Source organism: Arvicanthis niloticus, chromosome 13, assembly GCF_011762505.2.
Source record: "Arvicanthis niloticus isolate mArvNil1 chromosome 13, mArvNil1.pat.X, whole genome shotgun sequence".
Lineage (NCBI taxonomy): Eukaryota > Metazoa > Chordata > Mammalia > Rodentia > Muridae > Arvicanthis > Arvicanthis niloticus.
This window is the reverse complement of record NC_047670.1, coordinates 38,540,469-38,559,773: the sequence shown is the minus strand read 5'-3', so window position 1 is coordinate 38,559,773 and position 19,305 is coordinate 38,540,469. Positions and strand designations below refer to the sequence as shown.

The following is a 19,305-nucleotide window of genomic DNA, read 5'->3' as shown; positions in this document are numbered from 1 at the left end:
CCCAGACCACAGTGAGGCCCACCCATCAAAGACTCACTGGCAAAAGCAATGACACAATGAAGGAGCATTCCTGAAGCACAGTCTGTACTTGATTTTTTTTATTCCTGAGCTACCATTTATAACCACCTGTAGAGTCACCGCTCACAGTCCGGTCACTGGAGAGACCATGCAAGGTAAGATCCCAAGAAGCAGAAATAGAACTTACAACTAGGAACTGTGAGGGTGATGGACATCTTGGAATGCTACAAAGAGTGGCAAAGACTAGAGACCATGCACCCTAAAAAGGGCAAGGACCTGGCAAGAACAGGTGAGAGCTCTTTTGGTAGTTAATGAACATCCCAGAGCTAGGGGCTCATGAGGTCTTTGTCAAGCACATCTGTAAAGGAAAGAATGTCACACTGTAGCAGGAGGGTACAATGGTTAATTTCTGCAATAGTTCAAGGCTTGTAGGGACCTTTCATTCCAGAGATATTGTTTCTACTCACATTCCTCTCTTTTTAAAATTAGCTTGTCTATAAAATGAAGTCACCTAAAGTAAACACTAGAGGGAAAGCAGAACTCCCTGAGGAGAGCTTCTAGTTCAAGGCTACCTTGAGATACACATCAGGTTCTAGGCCAGCCAGGGCTAGCAGTAAGAACCTGTAGCACAAACAAAAGCAATTTTTGCAAAAACTATAATCTCATGGTGTCATGGTCATTAAACATCTTGAGAGGCTTGAGCTGGTGAGATGGCTCAGAAGTCAAAAGGGCTTTGATGCACAAACTGAATTCAATCCCCACGTTTAAAAAGCTGGATGCAGTCAGTTGTTCTGGTCTATAGTCCCAGCTTACACACAGTCAAGGAGAGATGAAGACAGAGACAGAAAAATCAAAGTTTGCTTAACAGTTCAGTGGCAAAAATAACAGGAGAGACCTGACCTTAAAAACAGGACATAAGGGGGCTAGAGAGATGGCTCAGTGGTTAAGAGCACTGACTGCTCTTCTAGAGGTCCTGAGTTCAATTCCCAGCAACCACATGGTGGCTCACAACCATCAGTATTGGGATCCATACCTTCTTCTGGTCTGTCTGAAGAAAGTGACAGTGTACTCATAAATGTAATAAAATCAGGACAAAAGAAATAACAACTGACAAATTGTCTTTTGACATCCACTTGAACTGTGTTATAGCCAGATACCTGTGCGTGTGCACGCGCGCATGCGCGCGCACACACACACACACACACACACACACACACACACACACACACGTAAGTACCTAAAAACATAATAACTTTCTAAAATCCCAAGAGGAACCACAGCCATTCACTAATTTTTGGGCCTGAGATCCAAAGCCCTGAATGAGTCACAGTTCCTTAGCACAGCAAATTATAGCTTATTCACTTCTCTGGGGAGACTGAAATGATACTGAGTTAGGAACAAAGTTTGTAAAGTCTAACAATTGCAAGGCTTCTGAGAAACAGACAAGAAGCTGGCATCCCTGAACCAGCATGGATTGCCCATTGCCTCTGTATAAAATACCTGGAGAAGGATCAGATGTGAGGAAATTGTTAACGGAACCAAAAGATGTGAGCACCCCTGCAGTAAGCATGTTTGTAAAGCGTATGCAGGAAAACATATTTGGGTAAGAGAGGCGCACATACATACACATACATACATACATACATACATACTACATACATACATACATACATACATACGTACATGTGTGTACATACGTACATACATGTAACACACATGTAACACACATGTACACACATGTACCACAGATGCTGATGGTTCCCCAAATCCGAGCACTGCTTATTTTAGAAAGTATCAAAAAGTAAAAGCTTCCATTGTTTCAGAACTTCCGGTCAGTCTTCCCAGAAATGTGTGTGAAGAAGAAATGCATGCTTTTCTTAGAATTTCTCCATGTATAGATAACATGAACATGTACTATATAGGCCTGTCTTGTTTCTATAAAAAAAAAATAGGCCAATTAAGGACAAACAGTACTACAACCTGTCTTTTCCAATTAGTAGATGATGGATACATACACATATCCACAAACATACACAGAGTTTACTGTGCTTGTAATTTTTATTTATTTTTCAGTCTGAAACAATGTCCATACTTAGAAAATAAGTTAAAATGTACAGAGAAGGTTTTTTAAAATTTTGGTATCATACTTATATTATTATCACGGTACACTTTTTAAATTTTATGTGCAAATTAGTCCTACTTGCTAATTAGGAATCTTCATTTAAATTCTTCAATAATAACTTTTTCAAGTACAGACTCTGACCCAGGTCACAAACCACATTTAGCTGATGAGACCCTTAATCTGTTTGTGTTGTTTTTTATTGTTTAGTTTGAAGACAGTGTTATGTAATATAACATAGTCTGTGTAGCCTAGGTTATAAACGTATGGTTATCTCTCTGCCTTGACCTTCCAAGTGTCACCATATGTCATCATACTCGGGTTCTTGGTTACTCTTGTATATGCATGTGTGTGTATCTAGAGATCACATGGCAACCTTGGTCTTCATACCTAAGGTGCCTCCCTTCCTTTTGGTTGAGATAAGGTCTCTCACAGAAGTTTAGGCCAGCTACAAAAAGTCTCAGGATCTACCACCTCCCATCCTTGCATCACTGGGTTTGCAGACATGTGTCACCACATCCAGCCTTTTTACATGGGATCCAGGGATTGAACTCAAGTCCTCATGCACACAAGAAAGGCATTTCACTGACTGAAGCCATCTCCCCAGCTTCCTTAGTATCCTTAGTATGGGATTGTTCTTCAAAAATTCTTTGTCTTCAGAAGAGTGATATGACAGAATGTCTCTCAATTGGGGTTGTCTCAGCATAATTTCTTATTTAGTTTGGGGAATGTAAGATTATCAGAGATGTCATGATTTATTCCAGGGCTGGGACAGGCAGAGCAGGCTGTGAGCCTGGACCAAAATATAAGGCAGAGCTCAAAACACTGGTGAAAGATCATGTCAGAGGCTACAGAAGCCAACTTCAGGAGCATACTAACCATCAAGAAAATTCTGGGTCACAATGTATTTTATTTATGGATTGGGACCAGTGTAGTAAGAAACTACAAGTCCATGCTCTAATAAGTGGCATTTAAAAAAAAAAAAAAAAAAAAAAAACTTCTTCTATTAAATGACATATACTGAAGACCAGCTGAGAGATCAAGCTGGTCCACGTCAGAATCCTGAAGCAGTAGGCTCTAATATCAGTGAAGAAATGCCTCGGCTGCAGGATGGACGAACTTGCCAGTGAGCATGAGGGCAGTGTGAAAGCATCTAAGTAACCTAACTATTGGGTTCTTGGACTTTCTGTCACAAGACAGGACCACAACCCATAAGCCACTCTAACAAATCCGTGTGTGTGTGTGTGTGTGTGTGTGTGTGTGTGTGTGTGTGTGTTCATCCTATCAGCTCTGGTCCTCTAAACTAATTCAAGACTCCACCATTTCCATGACACTATTCAAGAAGAGGTATTGATAGAAGTTAGGAAAAGGACATGAGGTAGCATCGGCAGACGTCTTAGCTCTTTCCCATAAGAAGAGACATTGAATGGAGCTAGAGAGATGGTTTTCTGGATGATAGAGCTTGTGGCCTAGGCTGAAGACCTGAGTTTCCAGGAATCTACATGGTGGTAGGAAAAAACTGAGTCCTACAAGTTGTGTTCTGACCACCATCTATGTTCCCACACACCTTTACACACATGCACACATGTAACATAAATAACTTTTTTTAAAAAGGGGAATGAGAAACATTAGATACTCTCACACTGAACCCTTGACCCCACTGTGAGTAACAAAAGAAGACAGACATCCATGACCTAAGAAGACAACATCACCAGAAAATGAACTGCTAATACCTTGTCCTTGAACGTCTCAGTATCCCTAACTCTGAGAAAATTTTACACTGAAGCCAAGGATAGGAATTTGTCATTGCAATGAGCAGAGGGCCAAGACAGAGTGTCTCCATAAATCAAGCCAGGGCCCAGATTGCTTTTTCTGCTTTGAATTTACCTCTCCACTCATAGGTGCCTAAACTATGCAAGTATTTGCTTTTAATTGTACATATGTATGCTTCTTTGAATGAAAATGGCCCCCATAGTCTCATATTCAAATGCTTAGTCATTGGGGAATAGCAATATTTGAGGAGATTTAGAATGATTAAAAGAAGTGGCCTTATTGGAGGAGTGTGTCATTGGAGGTGGGCTTTGAGGTTTTAAAAGCTGAAGACAGACCCAATGTCTCTCTCTTTCTGCTGCGTACAGATCAGAATGTACAACTCTCAGCTCCTTCTCCAGAACCTTGTCTGTTTTCATGTTGCCATGATAATAGACACTAATCTCTGAAACTTAAGAATATTTTGTCCATGGTGTCTCTTCATAGCAATAGAACACTAAGATGATATAATTGTCCACATCATTGTAAATATAAAACCAAAGTTATTTTACAAAAAAAAACCAAAAAACAAAAACAAACAACAACAACAACAAAAAAAAAAAAAAACAAAAACAAAAAAAAAAAAAAAAACAAAGCCATAGAGCTTGTTTTCTCTTTCTTCCCATAAAGGTAGAGTTGTTGAGGCAAAGTCTCAGGCAGCCCGGGCTAGCCTTAACTCACAATGCAATTTAAGGTAGCCCTGAATCTCTGATCTCCCCGCTCCTACTTTCCAAGAGTTGGGGTAAGCAGTGTGTATCATCAGGAGTTAACATTTTATTCTCGTGCCCTAGTGTAGCTACAGTACTTTCAAATAAGATGTGACTTGGAAATAGGTTCTGCAGACACTATCAGAGTAAAATGTGGTATTTGAGATACAGGGGGGTGTTGATCCATATAAGAAGAAAGGTATAGGCATAGGTGAGTAAGACATGGGAGAACAGCTAGAGAAATGTGTCACAAGCTAAAAACTGTCTAGAGAATCCAGTAGTCATCGAAAGCCCAGGGGAAAAGGACAGGCTCTTTCCGAGGATTCCCATGGATCTAAGGATGTCTCCATATCAGATGTGCTGCCTCCACAGCTATCAGAATGCATCCCAGAGGATTTGAGCAATCTAGCGTGTTTCAGACTGTTAAGTAGCCCTCCAAAAAAAAACTAACATACACCCTGTGCTGGCTAGTTTTATGTCAACTTGACACAAGTTAGAGTCATTTGGGAAGAGGGAATCTCAACTGAGAAAATGCCTCCGGCAGATCGGACTGTGGGAAAGGGTTTTGGGGATTTTTTTCTCGATTGATGATTGATGTAGGAAGGCCAGCTCACTATGGGTGGTGCCACTTCTAGTCTGTTGGTCCTAACTACTGTTAAGAAAGCAGGCTGTGTAATTCAGGAGGAGTAAGCAGCAGTTCTCAATGTCCACTGTATTAGTTCCTGCCTCCAGGTTCTTACCTGGACTTCCCTGGATGATGGCTACAAACTCTAGACTAAAATAAACTCTTTCCTCTCCAAGTTATGTTTGGTCATGGTTGTTTTATCACAGCAACAAAAACCCTAACTAAGACACACCCCCAATGAATCTTCTTCACACTTCGTGGAATACAGAAAGACTAAGGCTGTGAAGCCATGTTAAAAAAAAAAAAAAAAACAAAAACAAAAAAACTTTAGCACACAGGCAAAAGTGAGTTTTGCATGCAACTGGTCATGAGTTTGAGCATATTCAAGAAGAGGCCCAAATCACAATATAAATTGCAGAAAGTAAAATTATTTCAGCTTTAGAGTGACATAAAATTTGGCTGACATGCCTGATGAGGAAGAAGAGTGCACTCAAGAGGCCACATATCAAAAGAGGCCACTATGGACTGAGTGCTTATGTCCTCATAAAAATCATATGTTGAACCCCTAACCTCCAAGGTGATGGCACGTGGAGATGGGGCCCTTGGGTAAGGAATGTCATGAGAATAGAACCCAGTGACTACAGTAAGTGTCCTTAGAAAAGACATGCCTCACCCCATCCCCCAGGTGAAAACTAGAAGACAGCTGGCCTTGAACCAAAAAGCGGGCCCTTGCCACACACTAATTCTGTCAGCACACAATCTGGGATGCCCTGCCTCCAGAACAAAGAGAAATCAATTTCTGGTGTTCCACAACCACACAGCCTATAGCCACACTTCCTTATAGTAGGCCGAATACACTAAGACTGGAGCAAGGGGGAAACCAGAAAGAGGAACTGAGCAACCCCTTCTTGCTCTGTAAATATTGGAAAGTGAAGAGGGAACAGGAAGTTCTTGTGTCTGATGGGGGCCTCGTATAGGTCTAAAGGGTCACAGGAAGGATTTCAGTCAGCCTTTAGCTACAGGGCCCCTCACAGAGGAAAGCCCCTCAAGAAGCACCTGACCTACACTTCTCCCCAGGTCGGCCTCATTTCCCCTATCAGCAATGCCCTTGGTCTATTTTGACAAGGCTATTTCTAGCCTATGCCCTCATACTCCTGCAGACACAAGAGCCCTGCCTACTCTGAGTACCGATCAATGTAATGGAAAACCCAAAGCCTTACCACCATGCGCAGCAGGCTATGGGGGCTGTCTGTGAGCCCCCTAGCCTGTGGACTGGAACATAATAGGCTACAGCTAGGAAACAGGACTTCCTGGCACAAGCTGCAGAGGGAGTGGGTGCTGCAGGGAAAGTGGGGGACGCTGTGGGTGGGGAAGATGGCAATACTCTTGAGTCTCCAAATGACCAACAGGAATCTGAATTCCAGCTCATGTGACTAAAGGAAATGAGAAATTGGAGGTACAGATTCTCATTAGGGCTCATCAAGGGAAGATTTACGGGGCTGTCTTAGAATGATGAGAAAGGACAAGAATTGAATATGCGAGAGGGTAAGAAAGGAAGCAGGATGGGAGAAGCAGTAACTAAAGCAAAGACTCCTCCTCAAAATGGGAAGCAAAGTGGTAGTGCTGGAACAGAGGAGTCCGGGGCCCTCCTGGCCATCATGCCTGACAGGAGGGAAATGAGGCTTGGTACTAGCATGGGACACAGAGGCCCTGTGGACAAGAAACAGCTGTTACTGAGACACTGATGCCAGGGTAAGGAGGTACTTCAGTAGTGACACCATCAGGGAAGAGTCAAATAGAAGTTTCCAATCTTCTTTTGAATACCCATGTCTGGCCACCTGGCCTACAGTCCTTCAGAGCCATGGTCTTTGGCATCATTTGAATCACTATCTCTTCTGTCCAGGTATAATAGCCAAACCATTCCTAAAATAGGAAAGATGAGTATTGAAGAGTCGATAAATGAGATGAGACATGTATAGTGCTTGAAACATGGAAAAATAATACACCTGAGCTGGTCCCATGTCTCCAATATTATCCTCCTCGCCACCAATGTTACTAGAACCAGATACTCCTCCACTAGCAAGCACTAGGGCAGCATGGAAAACAACTTCTTAGCAGATGTAATACTGCACTGTGAGGTCTAGCATGCCTCAGGAGAAGGGACTAAGGGACTGACACAACATACACACATTTGAAGGAATGACCAGAGTCCTAAACAAATTCCCATCACATCTTGAAAGTGAGGTGTTCCATGGGTCACAAGGTTTAAGACCAGAGCCAAAGCTCTCTCTCTATAATCCTAACAGCCTGATGCTATGAAAACAACAGTGCTTCTTACAGACCAAGCTGACATCTGAGCGCTGATGTGCTAAATAGCATCAATCAGTGGGGGTTCTGTGTTGGGTAAACATCAAAGCAGGAACATAGCCAGATAAGGACAATAACTTATGATGACTCAACTTGGTCTCCTTGTTGCAAAACTTGGATTGAAAAGGGACACTTTTGTGTCCTCAGCAGTCTAAGTACACTCAGCTTGTGGCCTAAGGTGGATGTGGGCCAGCTGATTCAGACAATTGAATACATTGTGTCTACCCACTGTGTCAATTGATGGTTAGATACACTGTGTCTACCCAGCAGGTCAATTGATGGTTAGATACATTGTGTCTACCCAGTGTGTCTATATGGCTGGGCCAAGAGCTACTAAGGGAACTGGTTAAGGGCATGGTGTTTCCAGACAAGAAGGGAAGAGTGAGTGCAATAAGTAGCTTGCATCAGTATGGGCGGGCATCTGCATTACCCAGCCCACTGAGGATCAGAATTCAATAATGCCTAGAAAGCTGAATAAGGAAGCAGGTAAAGTGAGTTAATTTCATCTCTGCCTGGGTGCTTGAGCTGAGACAATCTTCCATAATTCTGTCCATACATACCACCAGCTTCTCTAGTCTCTAGATATACACAGCAGACCATCAAAACTTCACAACCTTTATGATATGGATCAATGTTTTATGAAAAAAATAACTCCTCCATATAGACATTGATTTAGAGATACATGCCTATCTTTCATTTCCCATTTATTCTATTGTTCCAGAGAATCCTGACTAATATATCTAGCTCCCGCCTCCCCCAACTCCTAAGGCAAGGTTTTTCTGTGTAGCTGTAGCTGTCTTGTAGACCAAGCTGGACTGAAAACTCAGAGATTTTCCTATGTCTGCCTCCTAAGTGCTGGGATTCAAGGCATGTGCCACCAACAACCTGAAGTACTTTAATGACAGAGACAGTGGCTTAATCCAGAGTTAGCACCTCAACCCACTATAGCACCTGACTTGTTAGAGAAGAGTTGATGAGGACAGTGAGGGAACTGGAACATCCTGCCATCATTACAAAAGGCACTGACAGAATAGGAGCTAAGGCTATATTCTCAAGGGAAGTCACACAGATCCCAAGCCCAGGTCTGTATAGTCCAACTCACGTCCCACAGAAGTGCTGTAGAGAGAACGCTGCTCATCTTTGGAAGAAATGAGCTGGTAGAAGGGGGGTGGGGGGGGTAAGTGGAGGCAGAAAGGAGGTCAAGGGAGGTGAGGGGATAGGAAAGGTGGGGGAACATGGCTAGAGAAAAAGGCAAAGGACACGAAGGGCATCATCAGGCAGGTCCAGAAACAGAAGCCCTATGTTCTTATGTGAAAGCCACCACAACTAGCAGCCTGATTTCAGGCCGTGCAATCACCCCCAGACTCCAGCCATGGTCTTCTGAATTCCCTAGGCATGGGAACAACAACAGCTCATCCTCCAGGACTCCAGGCACCCTGCACAGTGGCATGCTGCGGCATCTCAGTAAATACTGAGCAATAAAAAGTAAACACTTGTGCAATAAAAGAAAGCAGACAGGATGGAAAGAACTTTATGAACTGTGAAGTCCTAAGCAGATGGCAAGGCGTGCTTTGCTTCTGGAAGCAGGCAGGGGAGCCCTTGTTTGGAAGGGGTAGACTTCGGTTATCATCTTTGCTTTGAAAACCAAAGTCAGGATGCTGCCATTCAATCAACAAAAGAGTCCCTAAGTATGGTCCCCTAAGCCTGCATTGATGCCAAAGGGTCAAGTTAGTGAGAGAAAATCTAGAACCTAAATATTTATTATCCTGGAAGAAAGACTGATGGCCAAGAAAAAAAATAAATAAATAAAAGAGTGCCACTTCTGCAAGGCATACAAAGCCTGCAGATACAGTAATAACTCCTGCAAATTTCACAGCCAGGCCTTAGACTCTGATAATAATTCTTGGTTTAGTTATAGCTGGGATGCATGTTTCTCTGTGTGTCCAGCTGCTAGAGTAGCACTCACAAATGCTTTGGTCTTTAGGAGCAAGACCAGCTGCTGCTCCCGCCTCTATAAAAGCCACCATAATGGGCATCACCAAAGAAAGCATGTGAACGAGCATAATCATAGACAGACGTCATCAGAAGACATACAATTAAGCACATTTTTTTCCCTAGATGTACAAATCCGTCCTCTTCATTTGCTTTCATGATTTGACATTCATTGAACTCCGCCTTTAGTACTAAAAATATACTGTAGGTCAAAAGCAACGCACCAAAACCTCAGTATGAAACCACAAGAAACCATAATAGACAAATGGACCATTATTGGAGGTGGTTTGAAAAGACGTTGCTGTCATGGGTAGAGTGCAGTGAGCCAGGGGTTCCTTTTACTACTGTGAAAACTGACTACAGGAAACAACAACCTTTCAACATGTACCTTGTGGCTAATGAGTAGTGTTGGCTTGTATCTATAGGCAGAAAAGCAGAAGCCCACATATGCCCTATCATTAAAGCCAATGGAGGCTGGTAAGGGCACAGTAGGGCAAAGAACTAAGAATAACAGACGAGAGAGAGAGAGAGAGAGAGAGAGAGAGAGAGAGAGAGAGAGAGAGACACTACGGGGGGTCCCAAAAGGGCAAGGGGAGAGTCAACATGCAAATGCCATCGGTATCTTTTGTCTGTTTTCTGTACAACACCCTTAGTTCTGATAGTTTTTCCAATTGTATTAGGCATCAGAAAACATCTCCCAGTTCATGTATCCTAAATGTGTTCTCACCTAGTTATCACATTATAGGACCCTTTTTGACCTTCTGTTCCTCCCCCAGGCCAGTCATCTCACAGCAAAGTAACACAACTGATTCTCCTATGAGAGACTGGCTTCTTCAGCTGGGAACAGGGAGAACATGTTACAATGGTCAAGCAATGGAAGAAATGCTGAGAAAGAAGGCCAGGAGATAGATGAGTAGGAAGTCAACTTCCCAAATGCAGGAAGGCTTATTTAAAAAACAAAACAAAACAAAACAAAAAACCCACTAAAACATGCCCTAAATCTTGCTACAAAGACTAAAGCTGATTTTTTATTCTCAAAGCTAAATTCTGCTTCCAAAAGGCTCAGAAAGAGAACAGCCCTTACTTACCTCAACTTTCCAAATCCTCAAATATTCCAGCTTTTATTTAGGAAAGGGTGGTTCTCAAAATCCTTCTGGAACACTTAGAGGATATGCTAGAAAATGCAAGGAAAGGAGAGAGACTTATCAATACAGAAAGGCTTGGGGAAGGGGACATTTCACTCATTTAAAAAATAAAAACAAACAGCTGGCAAAACACCTCACTTGTTGCCAAGCCAGACAACTTGAGTTCAGCCATACAAACCACGTGGTAGAAGGAAAGAGGTAACTTGAATGAGTTGTTCTCTGACCTCCACGTACATGCCCACAAACATAGAAACAGATACATACACACACAAGATAGGTAGGATGATGAATCAAACAAAGTTAAGAAAGAGAGAGAGAGAGAGAGAGAGAGAGAGAGAGAGAGAGAGAGAGAGAGAGAGAGAAGGAGGAAGGGACAGGAAAGGAAATGAAAGGAAAGGACAGGACAGGACAGGACAGGACAGGACAGGAAAAGCTAGGCCAAGTATGGTAGGTAAGAGCTGTAATCCTTTGGAGAAAAGTTAGAAGGACTTCGAGGCTAGCGTGCACCATATATTGTGTCTAGCCTGTGCCACATAGCAAGACTCAGTGGGCGGGGGGGGGGGGGGGGGGAACAATATCACAATGAGAAGCACAGAGAAAATAGGCATTTATTGACCAATTCTTTTTTTCCTTTTTCATTTTTATTTGAGCATATATAAATGTGTGGAGGTCAGAAGACAGTTTGCAGGAATCAGATCTCTCCTTCTACCATGTTGGTTCTGGAAATCAAAGTCAGGTCATCAGGCTTAGCCACAGGTATCTTTACCTACTAAGCAATTTTGTAGAAACCCCTTTTTTAAAAATGTAATTATCGGTGAGCAATTCTTATGTTTTGTGTTAGGCATTGTATTCTTGTTTTGATCTCTTTGTGTTCCTAAGTCACACAGGCAACAAGGCACAGCTAATAGTTGGTCTTACTGAGTGCCACGTCCCCACCGGTCACCAATCATGTTCCCTTCCCCATTGGTATTTCCATTCATCTCATCACCAGAATTCTAGGCACTGAAGAATTAAAAACTGATCTGCATTCTGATAACAGCCTTGTGTTCCATGCCTAGCCCCTTATGTACACACAGTGAAGAGGTGTAGGTCACATAAGCTGTATGTATGGAACGAACTTACCCCCTTAAGTGTTAGCAACATTTACCACTCATTGTAGGCATTGTGAACTGCAGGAAACAGCAACAAAAACCAGTCTCTATGGAGACTCTTATCCTCAGTGATCATTGAAACAGCTTCAGGAAGTAGGCGGAAGAGACAGAGTAGTGTAGAGAATGAGGCATTCAAGGGCTAGGTCTTATGAGCCAAGGGAGGACTGCTTTAGCTACGTGCAAAGTGCTAAGCAGGCCAAGGTGTCTGGCTTGGTGGACTCATATATGCCTTTTCCTGCCCTTCCCGGGATAGTGATGCTACAGTGTGGTACCTAGAGATAGCCACATTATACAATTCCATGTGCCCTTCCCTGTAGACTTCTTTCTTGCCCCCCTCCCCTGCAAACCACTCAGGGCATCAGCAGTCAGGTCAGCAAGGAGATTGAGCTTAGTTGGCAGTGACTCAGCATAAAAGCCACTTGATAGTTCCATGGGGAGTTCGCCCTTACACGAGGAGCAGCTAGCTGGCCAACTGTCCTTGCCACAGAGCTGGGAGCAGAGGGCACATGGCTTGTAGCATATATTCCTCCTGATGAATTATTCCCCCTGTAGTTCAGATACACCTTAGCTGTAAATTTGCTCATCTGGGGCCCGCCAGTTGTCACACTGTTCCCCTGAGTGTGCCTGTACCAAAGCTCTGCAAGGTTGAGTGAACACACACCCCCCACACTCACACAAGTGCTGGTTTAATCCAGTCAGTGCCCAGAGTTCAGTTCCCAGCAGATGCAGGTGAATTCCCCTCCCCAGAAAGTCCTGCTGACTAGTGGTGGACTCAGAAAGATGCCCTTCTGTCCCCAGCACTTCTGCACTCAGCAAACAACCACCCACACATCACTGCCATTTATACCAGGAAAGTGCTTCTAGTCTGATTGTCACACTGCAATCACTCTGTGACCCTAAAAGGCCAGGCGCATAGCTTCCTGGATGTTGGTGGGCTCTTATCAGACCACTCGGGGAACAGCCTACCACTACTGATTTGCAAGTCCTTCTCTGGCAGTGCCTCACCAAAAACTTCAGCTTTTTGAGTCTCTTTCTTATTTTCAAGCAATGTTCTTGGTATAAAGAGAAGAGTCTTAGAATTCAAAGCACTTAAGACATGTCAGCTACTGCCAATGCTTCCTAAGCACATGCTTCAGACTTCTTGACTCCTAACAGGAAAAAAAAAAAAAACCCAAAGATTGGCCCCCGTCTTATTTCATCACAATTACCCATGGAGGAGAATTGCTATAGGTCTTAAGGAAATACACAGGCCTAGTTTGCTCATCTGTGGAATGGGTAGGTGGCAGCAATATGCAATATAGCAAGACCAAATGAGACAACATTTAAAGGAGGCCATCCAACACTGAACAATAAATCGGTATGGCTGAGTTGTTGGTTTCTAAGTTGGCTCTCTGTCTCTTTGGTAATAGGGGAGGGGCAAGGACACAGTAATGACAGCATACTAGCTCCTGCCAGGAAAGAAAAACAAAAACAAAAACAAAACACAAGGACCTCTTCCCAAGGCAGTCAAACTGCTGAGTGTTTTTACTTGATGTTTTTAACCACACACAAGGAGTGATGTTCTATGAAAATTAGGAAACTAAACTTTCTAAGTTTCTTCCAAGAGCATCAGGAAGAGTGTGAGGGAAAGGATTACTTCGAATCCTGGGGGCTCAGCACCCCAAGGTGCAGAGTCGAAAGTCTCAATCTTACCGTAACACGTGGAACTTGTAGAATCACAAATTCCTACCCTCCCACAGAGTTGAGCTAGGGATAAGAGATATGTGCACACAGGATGACAGGACTCATCTGTCCACTTTGAGGGGACCCGTTCAGAAGTCCCTCGAGCAGCCCAACAGAAGGAGGAGGGTAGGGAGAGGGTCAGCGTGCTGCAAATGCAGCTGTGCAGGTCCCCTTGTCATATCACTGTCAACACTGACCCCAAGAACAGAACATTAGCTTGTTCCCCGACATCTGACATGGCCAAGCAAACCATGGGTCTGCTTAAGTCCTATAGTCATTTGCAAAGGTCAACTGCTGGGACCCAAAGTTTATGTACTACTTCTGTGGCTAGGCAGACCAAAGACTCAGTATCTGTGACAGGCAGATCCAGGCCATCCAAGTCCCTTAAGAATTAAGAGACAAAGCTGGGCAGTGGTGGTGCACACCTTTAATCCCAGCACTTGGGAGGCAGAGGCAGGTGGATTTCTGAGTTCAAGGCCAGCCTGGTCTACAATGAGAGTTCCAGGACAGGAACTAAGCTGAGAAACCTTGTCCCAAAACAAACAAACAAACAAACAAAAGAATTAAGAGACAAGAGAGTTGATTGGATGTTCACACTTCAGTCCTTTGGCTCTGGGATCTGAAGCAGGATTCCAAGTATGCACAGGTCCCTCATCCTCTTCTCCACATCATAAGGCCAAAGGTAGGGCCATGTAATCTTCTTTGCAGCAAAGGCGCGCGCGGGGGTGGGGGAGGTGGGGGGGTGGGGGGTGGGGGGGATATACAATGACTAAGGAACTTTAACAAAGATCTGGGGGTAAGGCAGGGGGTCCATGGTTAAAGGACTGGAGACAGAGACACAATCCATCACAACAGAGACACAGCAGTTCTGCTCTCGGGAATTTAGCTTCATCATCTGGGGCAGCTGGTTGTTTACTCAGATTGTGAGGCCAAATGGCTGCACAGATGTTGCCAGGATCAGTCAGCCATGGGTAGCGGATCTTACACACTTGGCAGGAAATAATGAGCCAGTTAGAAAACAAGTGACCATGGATTTCTCAGGAATCCATCCAAACACCATCCGACCACTGCAAATAGATCAGGCTGGTAGACTGGGGCACCTGTAGCAGCTGAGGAAAGCCAATACCTGGCTGTTCCACCAAAAAGTTCCTGAGCACAGGCGTGATGTTGGGATATACTTGCTCTCCCCAAAGAAAGCCCTGAATAAAGGTCAAATACAGATACAGCTGGATGGTTCCAGGAGGGCTGGCCAACCCTGACCTCCATTCTTGCTGAATTCTATGAAGTCCATCAGGCTAAACTTGTAAGCATCAGGAACAACCTCCAGACACTGGCTGCCAGGATCAAAATTAGAGCCCCAATAGAGCGCAATCTCTTAGGTTCTCTGATCCTAACTTGTATTCAAAGACATAGAAAATAGTTACCTTCTTGGAAGCTGAGGAAGTTGACACAATGCCTGACTCACAGTAGGGCCTTGATAAGCATTTTGTTATTAGTGTCTAATTGTTGTCACTCATTGACTGCTCCTGCTTAGTGAGCAGATTTCTTAGAGAATGGGGTTAATTCTCAACATGGGTGTTTGCTATCCCAGTGCTTGGTAGTTAGAAGCAAGGCTGTCCCTACTCTCCCATCTCTCCCAAGTGCCTTCTGACTTCTACCATATTGTAAGGCAGATGCAGGTGCCCAACCATGGACTTCCCAAAGCCCAGAAACACAAACCTAAACAAACATCTTTCCTTTATAAATTACTAAGCCTCAAGTAGTTTGAGGCTTAGACACTTACTGGAAAAGGCTTGGAAAAAAAAAAAAAAAAACCAAGATGTTTGCTTCGTTTTAAATACAAAAGAGAAAAAACAAAACAAAACAAAAAACAAACAAAGCCAAAAAACTCAATGCATTACTGTGTGAGCCAAGTTGAAAATGAAGCAATAACCAATCCCATGAAGAATCATGTTTCTTCCTGGCACACAGCTGTCACTCATTCACTGGACATATTCCTGTTTTCAGAAGATGGATGGTCTAAATCTTCTAGAGCTGTCCAACCTTTTGCCATTGCAATATGACACTGTCATCTATGAAAGTATTGAACTGCATTAACAGTTCTCTTGAGACTCAAATGCCCTATTGGCCACAGATTGGACACACCTGGTTCCAAATGATTAAACTAGTATCCTGGATAACACCTAAAGGTGTTAAAGATTTGACCACTAATTGGTGAGGTCATATCCTTGACTCCCTAGTACAGCCAGAAAAGGCATCAAGAAAAGTCACCCTCAAGAAATTGAACTCAGGCAGTGTGTGAGGCCTTTTCTCTTCACAGTGACCCAAAGAGAGTGACAGGGACTGTTATCAGTCCCAGTTAGGGCTCAAGAAGCCAAGGCTCAGAAGGGCCATGAACAGCATTTTGGGGTTCCAGAGAGGAGAAGCTGGGAACAGGGGAAGGTATAGCTTCTACAAATTGGGATCTGGAAGACAGGATACTCTCAGGTCAGTGAGGACCACTATGATCCTATAAAGAAAGGCTATTTGGTCCAAGACCTCTGGTTTCTAAGCTAAGCTCCCTGAGCAGTAGTCACAGGTGAGGGCAACATCACATGTGAAGGATGGAGGAGATAACAAGCGTAAACATGCTCACTGGTGAAACTGAGGATGCGGTGACGTGTGGAAGGAAGAAGGGTCCTGGAAGGTCGACGGTGGCCGGAAGATTTTCCCTGAACCATGAGAAGCATGTCATCTCAGTGCTGTCCACCTCAAACTTTCCTTTTCATACCTACACTTGCATTCACCTTTCTTTTATAAGAACCTTTCTACCATAAGGGTGTTAAGTGATGAAGTCACCACCCAAAGTAGTTTCATTTCTCCAACCTCAAAACCCTCCTTTCCTGCCAGCGTACTCGGGACTTGTCACCCATAACATCAAAGCCATTGATTTCCGTAAAGCTTCTCTGATCACCTGGGTGACTTGTGGAGATAAAAACAACCTACCCCACACTAGAGATCATCTACTTCCTGCTATGTCTCAACAAAGGCAAGAGCTGGAAAATGGGGCAGAGTGTACCAACAAACACTTCCAAAGAGTCGTCGTGAGATCCCGCACCTCCTACCACGGGCTCTTTCGGAGGAGGGCAGTCAGTTGTACCAGGCTATCTCTCTCTTTTTCAAATATAAACTATAATGATCTCATGTTCACTCTGTAGAGTCTCTACTGTAATGACAGCTCATTTGCATACAGGAAAAGTAAGTCAAGCAGTTACACACACCCGCGGCTGTAGTTTTTGGTGACTCACAGAAGAAAGTGTATAGATTATTTCCATTCAGCTCCATCCTCCAGTTATTTAAGTGATGGAAAGTCACAGAGCCAATGGGACCCCTGGGGAAGTTCCAAGCTACTGGGAACTCAAACAGTTAATGTAAGCTTAGCAGGGAGTTTCCCACAGTGCACAGGTGCTCCATCAGGTGGGCCCGTGATGGAGAGTCCCACCCCTGAGACACCTCACACCTCATCTCAAGAAACGATCTTCTAGAAAAGTCAAGGGAACACCAAGTCCCACTGTTGGCCCAGAGCCTATGGTCCAGGAAATCACATCTCCAGAGTAAAGGCCAACTCTTCCAGGAAGCCAGTGTTGAACCTACCCCAGATTATAAACTTCCTATTTGTAGCCATGGTGCATGCGGTGTATAAGGAGCTTAGTAGATCATTGTCCAAATAGCAAGCACTTGCTGAATGAATTACAGTTTCCATAGTGCTTAGGTGAAAACATTTCCCCAAATACTGATTGCTTATTATGTGCTAGGTACCCTCCGCCCTTAGTTGCTTAGTATAACCAGCTGACACTCAGCTGTCAGCTTCTTTGGAGACAGCCTTAGTTGAACATTGTCAAGCTGAAGTATCCTTCCAGGCAAGGCGACACTGTCACTGATCAACCATCATGCCACCACAATTCAGGACAGTTCTCAAGGGGCATTCTAATCTGGTCTGTGCAGAGCTATGGGGCTGTGCTACGCTCAGATGCCTTCAGAGCTTGACGACTCCTTCCGATCCTGACTCCTTCCACGCACTTCGCAATGGTTGATCCCAATGTACCCTGGAGCGAGCATCCTCCTTGTTAATCTACACACTGACATCTGCATCTGAGAAGATCCGGCTTGCCGGATGAAGGTTCTCATGATCCAGGTGTGGTGGTCCAGGCCTGTAACCCCAGCACTCAGGTGGCTATGATACGAGAATTAGTAATTCAGGCCACCCTGGGTTAGATAGCACGTTACAGGCCAACTGGGATAGTTTTGGGGTTTTTCTGTGTTTTTTGTTTTTTTGTTTTTGCTGTGTTTGTTTTTGTTGTTGTTTTTAATAATGGATTTTCAAGGTTCTGTGCTACCACATAAAAGCTCTAGGAAGGCAGACAACATTCCTAGATGTAGAAGCAACGCATTGACAAGGGTGTGGGATTCAAGGCTCAAGACTATGAGGGATGAGCAGGAGCTAAACCTTCCTGTTTATTTTAGTGTGTGCCTAAGTACTAGACCGTTAGAGACCCACATGGCCTATCTTTGTTTCCCCCAGCACCCTAGTCATGAAATAGCACGAGCAAAACATTCCTTGTGCGATTAGATGATGACGGGACAGACAGAAAAATTCAGTGTAACCCTATACTTGTTGAACAAGGAAGTCAGCTGAATCTGCTATAGCATAAATGACTGGCCATGGTGGATTTCAAAGACGCTCAGGGTACAATGCTTGGTAGACCTTTGGTTGTATGATGCTTATGATTTAATGGTGAAGATAACTACACGAGTCACTGCAAACTTCCTAGAGGAGGCATGTGTGAGTTACATGGCTTGAAAGAAGGGGAGGGGAAGATGTACAAGGCATTTGCATTAGTAAGCTAGGCCTTTACTTTGCTATCCAACAAACTGAACCATCCTTCACATGACGGTCCAAAAATGCAATGTGTGGAAGAATTCCACAGCCATAGCCTCCATTACTAGGACTGTGAACCATGATGGTTCTGTGGTCCATGATGGTTCTGTGGACAGTTCACAGAGGACAATCAACACATTACTATGATTTGGAGACTTGATCCTACAGTGATAAGAAACTCTCAAGCTCCTGGAACAAAGGAGATGACAGCTGGCAACCCAAGCTTCAGAACTGATGTAAGATCTATTACATCAAATTAGCCACCCCGTGAGCAGTCCACAGTTGTTATGGGTGTCTCGGCTTCCATGGTCCTGAAGTAGAAAGAGCCTTGGAAGCAACCAGGAGCTTCTTCATTCTGATAAGATAGCTGTAGGAGGAGCAGACCCAGCCTTAAGAAAAGCGAGACCCTAGTCTCGGTCTCCCCCACTGAAAGGTGGGGGACCCCCTTTAGTTAAGATCCCAGACTCCAAGTGACCTCCTTTCTGAGGATGATACTTGAACAAACATGAGCTGTCACGAAAGGGAAGAAAGAGGAGCTTGGGGTTTGTGTAGACAAGGCTAGGTGAGGAGAGTGAGAGAGGGTGATGGTTGCTGGAGGCAATTATGAAACAGGTGATGTCGCAGAGCTAAACAATACAGGGTATTCCAGAATCCATTGCTGCCATTGGCTTAATATTATAGCATGTCCCTGAGCTGGGAGCACCTCAATAGCCAAGTGCCAGGACCACTAGA

General features: G+C 44.0%; 1 protein-coding gene across 12 annotated transcripts in view; it reads right to left on the bottom strand.

The window, feature by feature from the left end:
• Positions 1-19,305, bottom strand: part of LOC117718444 (uncharacterized) — a 209,133-nt gene that overhangs the window by 62,384 nt on the left and 127,444 nt on the right. For 11 of the 12 annotated variants that reach the window (XR_013103303.1, XR_013103307.1, XR_013103309.1 and 8 more), the window contains one exon: positions 10,726-10,811. The exons of the other annotated variant lie outside the window; for it this stretch is intronic. The gene's annotated coding sequence lies outside the window, so the exon portion shown is untranslated. The remainder of the gene's footprint in view (positions 1-10,725; positions 10,812-19,305) is intronic. 12 annotated transcript variants of the gene reach the window in all.